An 11801-nucleotide genomic window follows, 5' to 3' on the forward strand; every position below is an offset into this window, starting at 1 on the left:
GAATCTGAAATAGGGTGTTTATTTGCCTAATTGATCTAAACGAAAGTCATAGTGCTCGTAAATAGGAACGTGTCGATAAAAAGAACGTCAAAGTCTAACTTAGTATGAGTAAATAATAATTTTTCAAAGTTTCGAGTGGGACACAGTACAATAGTATGCGACACAGAAATCAAAATCAAAATCAGTTGATTGTTAGCCAATATAATGTAGATGAATGTTTTAGTACTCTTCAATATAAAGTCAACAATATAAAGAACAGTTAGAAGGAAGTTCGTAAGAACAAGTTATGAATATTATAGCGTTATTTATAGTCTAAGCCTCCTTAAACCAAATTACGAAATAAAAATGTAAAATTAGCCGACGAAATCTAATCAAAAGTTGTAGCACTTGTCAATAGCTACACGTGGATATAAAAACCATCGAAAATGGAGCTTGTATGCAAAAGTTATGACTTTTAGAAAAATAATCAAATCGGGCTGTCGAAATGCCGACATGTAGCACGAGCAGGTGATGACAAGTGGCAGCACCCCCTTCACCCTTCCTCCCCATAAAATGGCTTCAAATTGCCGCACATGGAAGGACGCGACACACCCCTTCTAATTTCTTATATATATATATATATATATATATATATATATATATATATATATATATATATATATATATATATATATATATATATATATATATATATATATATATATGTTCGTTTTCTTCTTTGTTTGTTGCTCAAATCCTTTCCAGCAACTCACAAACTCTTCCAAGGTTATGATGTCCATTCTTAATAGTTCTTAGGTGTTAGTAGCGAAGCTATTGAGCACCAGAGAATCCCCAAGAAATAGATGTTTCGATTTCAAAGTTATGCCCACTTAATGTCCAGTTTTTTGTCAAACAACCTGTAAGTTGAGTTATGTTTACTGTGCTTTAAGTATAACTTATATTTATTTTTATAATAGTTATTATGAACTTATAAATAAGATCTATCAGTAATATTGATCGTTATATTGACCAATCTACTTACGAAAATGATGACAAGGCTAGATAAACAATGTGTTTCAACTGGATTTTCCAAACAGTATATCTTTATATACCAAACGGATCCTACCTCCGATACAATTTTACTTGGGTGTTTCTTAACAACTATATGTCAATGCTCTTTTGGGATTATTGATAAATCTGATAAAAAAAAGTTTATAAGGATTAAAATTTATAAGTACGAACAAACTCAAAGGCTTAGTAAATTTATGTTTAGGTTGTTATAAAAAGGAATCGAAAGTGTCAGTCAAAGATCTGACTTTCTTGCAATTCTTCCAGCTATATCAGGTGAATGTGTTGTTACTTTCAATAACATGACCTTAATACAAAGTATTAATAATCTGTTGAAAGTTTGTTGGTGAATTAAATTTGTTAAATGTATACTTGATAACATATACTGTGTGAACCAGATATGGCTAATTACATGTTAAGTGATTATATGGTATTATTACATGATAATCTTAGGAAGAGTATTATTACTTCAAAATATTAATTCATATCAAAATAACTGATATTTTCTATTACATATATACCATGAATTATGACAATGTTGTTTGAATAGGCTTATTATTGAAAGTTTGATTACATGGATTATAGTAGCGTCTAGTTTTTAATCTAAGACGTATAAAGGATTTTTAGATCCCGTTAAGTTGGATAAAAGTGTAGTCATGTACCATATTGTGAGAGTATGGTATAAAACAGGAAAACAGTTTCGAAAGTTGATTATAAGTAGTATAGTCTTGTCTAGTGATGAAGTAAGACTTAGAAAGAATGTTTAGTTCGAGTTAAGTTGGAAGAGTATTAGATTTAGCCTATATTGTAAAGATATTACATAGTTAGGAACTTTTAGATGATTATGGGTATTACAATTTGTTATTTATACCCTAAGATTTAAAATGGAAGTTTAGTTCATATAATTTTGGACATTGAGTAGTTTTATATTGGGATTTGTGTAAGATTGAAATAGAGAGCAGAGTTTTGTTTCTAAGGTACTCCTTGTATCGGGGTACAATTATGTGCTAGAACTAATATTATGTACAATGTCCATTTTCAACACCATCATGTGTTAGGGTACGAGAGTGTACCGGAGTACTGTATTAGTATTACCCCTCAATTTCTTTTGATGAGCTTCATGTGTCAGTGTTTACATTTTCTTGATGATCGGATAAGCTTCGTGATTTGGACAACTACTATGTACGTGTGAGTCATCTAATTGACTGTTGGATAGGGTGCATCAGCAGAATGCTGCTAGGCAAGTCTAAGACATCTAAATGGTGTTGATGACCATCCCTGACTTAACTGTCTTGTGGGGTTAGTGAATTATATCGATCCGAGGAGACTGAATCGTATGTTCATTTGAGTGTTCCATTCTCCTTATTTGTTATCTTTATTGATCCTCGTCTGCTACCAAGGAATTCTCAAAGCAGTAAAGTCAACTCGTTGCTTATGGTGATCTCTCAAGATAGATTCCATAGGGTCATTATTATAAAATCGGTACGTGAGGATCAACAAGATGGGTTACTAAGGGTTGATGGTCTTAAATGATAGCTAGGTTGATATTGTTTGGTAGAAGTTGATTTTGAAGGTTTGATAATGTCACACCCCCAAACAGAAGATGGCGGAAACATTCGGGGGCGGAGGACGTCATGTACAGTATCATAAGAATACACAATAGTAAAACAAGCAACACCATCCATTGCATTAATAATATAGTTAATACATGTGCGTCCTTTTTATATTTGTATGACACCAAAAATGTATATCAAAATAAAAGACGAGTCTTGAATATGCTTCGTCTTCTCAAAACTTGAGCAAGTGTACATGTCTACTGTTTCCCTAAGAATACAAGTTATTTTGAAAGAGAGTATCAACATTTAAGTTGGTGAGTTCATATGAATTTTAGTGTCAAATGTTTGTATTTGTTTCATGAAAATGTTAGTATACTTCCCAGAAAATCCTATATTTTCTTCTTAAAATGAAAAGTAGTCTTATACCGAAGACCCAACTGTTTGTATGTTTTGTTCTCTTGAAATAATATAAATGTATGATTGTACTTGAAATAGTATAAATATATGTTTTCCTTATTTGTAAAATATCTTTACTAGAAAAATAGTATGCCTTGTTCATGTGTGAACATCACTGTATCTATGGAGTTGAAGATAATATCTTTTAGTAGTTTTGTTTAAAATAAAACCACTAAAGAAATGTTTTTCTTGTAAACCAAATTATTTAGTTAATACTTGATGTGAATGAGGTTATAACCATGCTAAATTGACTAGTATAGAAAAACGACGTTCTTCAGGCATCGAATAGGTATGTCATTTGTCACTCGTAGAACTGTCGGTCCTAACTGTAGCTAACAGCCAAGGTGCGAGATTGTCAGTCCCGTATAGATCTATGTACAAACTCACGCTCTCCCTCCAAAAGACTTTGGTTATAAAACATGACTTAGCAAAAGTATTTCTAAGTACCATGAAGTATTATTTCACATTTTAGTTAACTTGTTTACGTATAGTATGTATATGTTTCTTGTTCTTGTAAATAAGCAGTGTACTTTGTAATGAAAATTAATAGTATGTATGTAATTATTTATGTATTGTTTCTCAGATCTAGAAAATAGTATGAACTGATCTTTAAACTATACCTATTATAGTTTACTAGTATGTTTGTTTGAATTGTAAATGAATTGTAGGAAAAGATTTATTTGCCCAGCAAATGAAACTGAGTTAAGTATGTTTTGGAAAATGAGATTCAATATTCAAGTATATATTTAGCATGTATAACTATGATTTAGCCGACAGTCGGACTAGTGATCCTACCCTAAGCCCACAACCAAACAAGGAACAGGAGTTACGGTATTAACGATAGTCTTAAGTCCGTTAAAGCATGTTTATACATAAATATACAAACGAATATGATTTTGGTAATAAACAGAAATCTAATATAGTTTAAAAAGAGATTAAAATGGTTTTTAACAACATTTATAAGTATAAGAATTCCTTTGTTTGTTTGTTTTCAAATGTAATTATTAACATATTTCTATTGTGTTTTACTTATATCCCCCCCCCCCCCCCCCTAAAACATTTGAAAAAGGTAAATTGTAAGGGTATGAACTCACCTTAAGTGGGTGATTCGATTGAAGGTCTGATATAGGAAGTTTTTCCACAAGTTACATCCCGAGAAAAAAATGAGTCCTAAAAGAATTTCACGTAATATATGTATACTATTAGTGAATATAACTGCAACTATGTTAAGGAAATGGACTAATTTGTAAGTTTCACTTTAAACCAAGAGTGTTTGAAGTGATTTTGGAAGCCTGCAATGAGTTTTCAGCCAGCCTCTTGGGTTTTTGGCCTAATGAAGATCTTGGTGTTCTTGGTGAAACCAAGGAGATTCAAGGGTTTTCGGTTGAGGATCTTGATGAAATGAAGAACACTCGATGTTCTAAGCAAGATCCATAGGAGATACAAGTGAATTCAGATGATAATTGAGAGAGAAATAAGGGTTTTCGGTTGGAATTCTTGAGAGAGAAAGGTGTGTTTTCAGCTAGAAGAGTAGAAGTGAGGAAGTTTTTTCGGTCTCACCATATGTATCGGTCCTAAATCTATGATGGGACACATGCATTGGTTTTCGTAGCGAGTAGATAAGACCGAATTTTGTGGTCAGAAGGGAGTTCTCGGCTGCGAACTGAGGGTTTGCGGTCTGAGGTATGTTCTCGGCTGCGAACCGAGGGTTTGCGGTCCGAAGGTTTATAGCCCATGCGAGACTTCTCGGATTAAGCACTACACTTCTAATTTAAGCAACACTTCTAATAAAAGGCTTTTAAACACATATAGGTTATCAATCTAACCTTAATAAGTAAATCAAAACAATAAGTTTGATTTTATTTGACATGTTTGACTTTAGTTGACTTTTACAATTTCGAAAATAACGGGTTATCACATCATCCCCCCATTAAAGGGAATTTTGTCCTGAAATTAAGTCTAAGTGATACACATAGACTAAGGGAAAAGATGCAGATACTTATGTTTAATTTGATCCTCTCGCTCCCAAGTGAATTCAGGTCCGCGTTTTGCATTCCAACGAACCTTCACTATCGAGATACGACTTTATTTGGTTTGTTTGAGTTCCCTATCCATGATTTCTACTAGTTCTTCCATGAAGCTGAGGCTCCCACTGATCTCGATTTCATCGAGTGGGATAACAAGAGTCTCATCGGATAGACACTTCTTTAAGTTGGATACGTGGAAAGTAGGGTGTACGTTACTAAGTTCTTGAGGTAATCAGAGTTTATAAGCTACCGGACCAATTCTAGCGAGAATCTAAAAAGGCCCAATGTACCTTGGATTTAGTTTTCCACGCTTTCCAAAGTGTATCATGCGCTTCCAGTCTAAGACCTTTAATAGCACAAGGTCACCAACCTAAAATTCCAAGGGTTTCCGTCTTTTGTTAGCATAGCTTTTCTGTCGATCTCTAGAGGCTTTTAGTCATTCACAAATTTATAATATCTTTTCTGTCATTTCCCGGATGATTTTTGTACCAGTGAGAGTGCTATCAGGAACTTGTCCCTTAGCTAGTTGCGTGTCACCCACCTCAGCCCAGCACATAAGGGACTTGCACTTTCGGCCATAAAGGGCTTCCAATGGAACAACTTTCATAATAGTATGGTAGCTGTTGCTGTATGAAAACTCACCCAATGCTAAATAGATATCCCATGCTTTACCAAATTCGATCACACAAGCTCTCAACATGTCTTCCAACTTTTTTATAATTCTCTCACTTTGTCCATCAGTTTGTGGGTGGTTGGCTGTACTCATGTCCAGCCTAGTTCCCAGAGATTTTTGTAGTGACTGCCAGAACCTCGAGGTGAATGTACTATCTCTATCGGATATAATAGATATTGGTACACCATGCAGTCGCACAATCTCTTTGATGTATGTTCTAGTCAGTTTCTCCATCTTTTCATTTTATGTAATTAGTAGGAAGTGTGCGGACTTGTTTAATCTGTCGACGATCACCCAAATGGTATCAAGTCCACCCATTGTCTTAGGCAGCTTGGTATCTGCTCCCACTTCTACTCAGGTATCTCCGGTTTTTGTAGTAATCCTAAGGCCTTTTGATATTCTACTTTAACTTTGGCGCAAGTAAGACACTTGCTTACAAAGGTAGCAATATCTGCTTTCATGTTGGGCTACCAATATAATTTTTTTGTGGTCCAGATACATCTTGTTTGGATGGAGTATCGAGTATTGTGTGCTTCGTTCATGACAACACCTCTGAAACCACCGAGCTTTAGTGTCTAGATCCAATCCATGAAGTACAAGACTCTGTCACCCTTGATTTCTAAGTTCTTATCCATTCCTCTTAGGGTTTCACCTGCCACATTTTCAGGTTTCAAGGTTTCCTGCTGAGCCTCCTTAATTTGTGTGGATAAATGTGAATGGATTTTCATATCCAATGCCTTGACTCTACGACCTGAGTACTCTTTCCGACTAAGGGCGTTAGCTACTACATTGGTTGTACTGGGATGATAACGAATTTCGCATTTGTAGTCATTTAGTATCTCGACCCACCGTCGTTGTCTCATGTTGAGCTCCTGCTGGTAAAATATATGTTGGAGCCTTTTGTGATCTTTAAAGATATTGCTTTTCGTACCATACAGGTAGTGTATCCAGATCTTCAGAGCAAATGTTACTACTCGTAACTCAAGATCATGAGTAGTGTAGTTGACTTCGTGTGTCTTAAGTTGTCTTGAGGCATAGGAGATGACCTTTCCTCGTTGCATAAGAACACAACCAAACAAGTAGTTGGAATGCCTTTTCTTGTTTCTCTTCCCAGACAAAGGTCACACTTTTCTGGGTAAAGGTGGTAAGTAGTTTCGCAATCTTTGAGAAGTTCTGATTGAACCTGCGATAGTAGCCAGCGAGGCCTAGAAATTGACAAATTTATGTAGGCATCCTTGTTGCTGACCAGTTCTTAATAGCCTTGATTTTGGAAGGATCCACGTGAATTCCCTCTTCGCTAATCACATGACCCAAGAATTCGATTCTTCGAATCCAAAATTCGCACATAAAGAACTTCGCGTAAAGCCTTTCTACTCGTAGTGTTTCTAGAATATGTCGTAAGTGTTGAATATGTTCCTCCTTACTGCGTGAGTAGATAAGTGAATACTATCACGAACTTATCTAAGAAAGGACGGCACACCCGGTTCATTAAGTCCATGAAAACTGCGGGCGCATTGGTTAATTCGAAAGACATCACTACAAACTCGTAGTGACCATAACGAGTTTGGAAGGTTGTTTTGGGAACATCTTCCTCTAAAAATCATAACTAGTGATACCCAGATCTTAACTCAATCTTTGAAAAGTAGTTTGCTCCTTGAAGCTGGTCGAACAATTCGTCGATACGCGGTAGAGAATATCGGTTCTTAATGGTTAGTTTGTTTAGTTCGTGATATTCGATGCACATACGGAACGATCCATCATTCTTCTTCACGAACAAGATCGGTGCTCCCCAAGGTGAGTAGCTTGGTCAGATAAATCCTTTGCTGAGCAGTTCATTCAGTTGACTAGATAGTTTCTGCATCTCAGCTAGTGCTAGACAATAAGGCGATTTGGCTACAAGGGTAGCTCCCGGAATTAAGTCGATTCTAAACTCGACTTGGCGTTCTGGTGGCACTCCAGGAAGATCTTCGGGAAAGATGTCGGGGAAGTAGTGTACTTCTGGGATGCTCTTTATGTCTTTCACCTTTTGGCTTACGTCAACTACGTGAGCAAGGAACGCATGATATTCCTTTCATAAGTACTTTTTGGCTTGAATACTCGAGATGATTCTAAGGTCTGTGCTTGGTTTGTCACCATAGATAACTATGGTTTCACTTTTCGGTAGGTTAAGACAAATGGATTTTTCAAAACACAGAATGTCAGCATGATGGAGACTCAAAAAATCCATGCCAATAATGACGTCAAACTTTTAATTGATACAGGCATGAGGTCGATTTGAAATGAATAGCTATCTACAGTGAGGGTGCATCCTATGTATATATCGTTAGAGCTCTCAGTCTTCCCATTAGCCATTTCTACGATGGACGTTTCTTTTAGTGCTCGTGGTGGTTGTTTAAGTAAGTGTTTAAAATTTTGAATCAGGAAACTCCTCTCCGCTCCACTATCAAATAGTATGCATGCATGAGAGTTATTGAGGAGAAATGTACCTGTGACCACCGTAGGGTCTGCCACAACCTCTTCATGGCCTATCGCCAAGATTCTCCCTACTCCACCAGTATTCCCTACTTTTTGGTGGTTCCTTTTGTAGTGTCCAACTTTACCGCACCCGTAGCAAGCCTAACCAACTCCAATACTAGGGAGCTGGGTGATTGTTCTTACCGAAGCCTTAAAGAAACAGGCAGTGTGCCCTTTCCTGTTGCAGTTAGCACACTGCATCTCCCGGCAGGGTCTGTTCTGATGTAAGTTGCACTTGCTGCATTTCGGCAGACTTCCAACATACTGCTTTGCTGGCGTAGCGACAACAGGGGTTGTTGCGGCATGAACAATCACAATCTACTAGTTCTTGGTGGATTTCTATGCTAATTTGTTCTTATTTATGTCCCAAAACTTTCTCTTATTGTCGGTCGCTTTGGCTTGTTCTGGGACAGGGGTTATTGCTTGTGAACGAACTCCATGGTCAATCAGTCTCTGTGCTAATTGTTTGACACTATCGAATGTAGAGGGGTTCGAAGACAATACGTTCCCCTGAAATGGAGGTACTAGTCCCCATATGTACCCATCGATCTTCTTGTTGTTCGTGGGGACCATCCCTGTACATAGAGCCACTAGATCACTGAACCCAGTTGTGTAGGCTACTATGTCAGAGCCTTTTATAGTATGGCTCCAAAGTTCATGTTCGAGATTCTGTACTTCACCCCTCAGGTAGTATTCTCCCATCATCAGATCCTTTAGTGTATCCCAGCCATTGAGTTAGCCAATATGCGAGTAATTGACTTGACATGGCCATTCCACCATGTGAGGGCCCTGTCATAGAAGGTGTAGGCAGCAAGTTTTTCTTTGCTTTCTTCTCAGGCAGGAGCAAATCTAGAAGATAGACTCCGTTTTCTCAAAGCATTGCGATAGAGCAATGATTCCCCCAGTCCCATTAAAGGCTTTGGGTTTGCAGTTGGTGAAGTCCTTATATGAAGACTCCCTAGGGTTTCCATCACTATCACCTTGGGTAGACTTAATACCTGTTCCACACCCACTAGTATCGCTAGTGTTAATCTGAGTTAAGGCTGCCATCATAGCCGTGGTCACTACAGCTTGAAAAACTACAGGATCGAATTGTGGAGGGGTGGTGGTTGAGTTGGAGTTATTGATGGATTGCGTCTGTTTGATTTACGAGGAGGCATCTTTTATTATAAGTTTTAAAAAATGAAGATAATGGTAAGATGTAAATAGTGAGTATAATGTAAGTGTCCCTTGAACTAATTTACCCTAGTTCAACATGTATTAGTTTAAGTGCTTGCAATAGAGGTCTACCATTTGAAAGTGAATGAATTTGGATAGAAACTTTTCCAGAGAGTTAGATGTCTATCAATTCTATTGGTATTATAGATGTATAAAGTTCGGGAAAATTTGACCTTGTAATAGGTCTACAACATACCAGCATAGAGAAAACTTTGACAGCATAATGACCTATCGAAATCGAAATTTCTAGGTCGGATCCTAAACAGGTAATTAACACTAGAGTCTATAAGTAGACTTAACCTATATCCAAAAGAGTGAGTCGATTATTCTCTACTCACAAGGAGTGTTCTTCTTATTGGTACTAGATTCTGCCCTGGAATCAACCAACTGGTTTTCTGTTTCCCACACACGCCTTTCAAATGCCACTTGGCTCTGCCGAAGTTCTCTAACTTCGGATCGGCTGGCTGTCAATTCCCTATGTAGTGCATCAGTGTGAGTCCTTTTTAACTCCTGGTCTTCGCCTAGATGGCGAGGGCGAACTATGTTAACTCCTGAGTTAGCTCTAGTTTCCATGACTTGGTCGATGGCTGCTCTTCCTTGTTCAACATTGCAAGCAACACGACGAATAAAGATAGGGAGGACTCTGTCAGCTGAACCTCCCTCATTGAGGTTGTAGAAGCTTCGGTCTCCATTATAAGGAGGTGGTTGTCCCTGTTTGTGGCTCCACTTTCCCAAGTTCATTGCACACAGAGGCGTTGAGCCTTGAAAATCCTATTGAGGGTTAGGATTTTGGGCAACTTGAGGTGGATTATAGACCTCGAGTTCTAAGTCGGAGTCTTCTTAAACTTCCTCTTTGTTCTCTTCCTCAGAACTCTCCTCGAGGTCTTCTTCTGGTTCAGCTTCGATCCATCCACCGTTCCCTTGATTAGGAAAGTACAGGTCACCCGATAGGTGAAATCCAACCATATTATCTAAGCAAGAAAAGGAGTGTAAGAGACATATAATAGATGTATTCCTACATATATATATATATATATATATATATATATATATATATATATATATATATATATATATGGTGATCCTTACCAGTTACTTCTATACTTGCATAGTGCATACCAGCTATATATAACCAAGATAGAATAGACCTTCGAATAAGTGATCCAACTCTAAGACCACAACCAAACAAGGAATACGAGGTAAAGCGAAGATCACAGATTCTAAGTATATAGCATCTTAGTCACATATAACCTTAGCGTATCCACTAAGCAACTATAGACTTACTAGTAACGGTCTTTTTAGTTTTCACATAAGTAAATTATAGTACTACAAAATACTCCTATAGTATTTTAAGTTTATGTTATGTTCTAGTGTTTCATTGTAGTAAGAGTTTGTAAGTTTTTAGACTTGTTGCAACACCACAATCATTCCTATGCATATACTAATCACTTCTCAGATAGATATAGTTAACCGGGTTATATAAATCCTAGACTTGATTATATATCCCCAAGCCTACATGTGCTGTTCAACAATCACAATACGTTTGTTCTGTTCTAGTATGAATGCATGTATGTATACTTTAGTAAAATATTTGTTATATTTAAAAATTATAACTCTTGTTCAGAGTGTTTTAATCCCATTGTATTTATAGTTATATATCTTTTATGGATCAATACACTTAGTGCACTATATACAATGCTTTGATACCAATCTGTCACACCCCCAAACCGAGATGGCGGAAACATGCGAGGGCAGAGGACGTCATGTACAGTATCATAACAATGTACAATAGTAAACCAAACAACAGCATCCATTGCATTAATAATATTGTCAATACATGTGTGTTCTTTGTATAGTTGTATGACACCAAAAATGTATAGCAAAATAAAAGACGAGTCTTGAATATGCTCCATCTTCTCAAAACATGAGCTAGTGTACCTGTCTACTGGTTCCCTAAGAATACAAGTTATTTTGAGAGAGAGTATCAACATTTAAGTTGGTGAGTTCATAACCATTTTAGTGTCAAATGTTTGTTTGCTTTTTCATGAAAATGTTAGTATACTTCCCAGAAAATCCTATATTTTCTTCTTCAAATGAAAAGTAGTTTTATACCCAAGACCAAACTGTTTGCATGTTTTGTTCTCTTGAAATAGTATAAATGTATGTTTGTACTTGAAATAGTATAAATGTATGTTTTCCATATTTTTAAACTATCTTTACTAGAAAAATAGTATGCCTTGTTTATGTGTGAACATCATGGTATCTATGGAAGGGAAGATAATATATTTTAGTAGTTTTGTTTAAAATAAA

This window comes from Lactuca saligna, chromosome 3 (genome assembly GCF_052625555.1).
Source record: "Lactuca saligna cultivar CGN05327 chromosome 3, ASM5262555v1, whole genome shotgun sequence".
Lineage (NCBI taxonomy): Eukaryota > Viridiplantae > Streptophyta > Magnoliopsida > Asterales > Asteraceae > Lactuca > Lactuca saligna.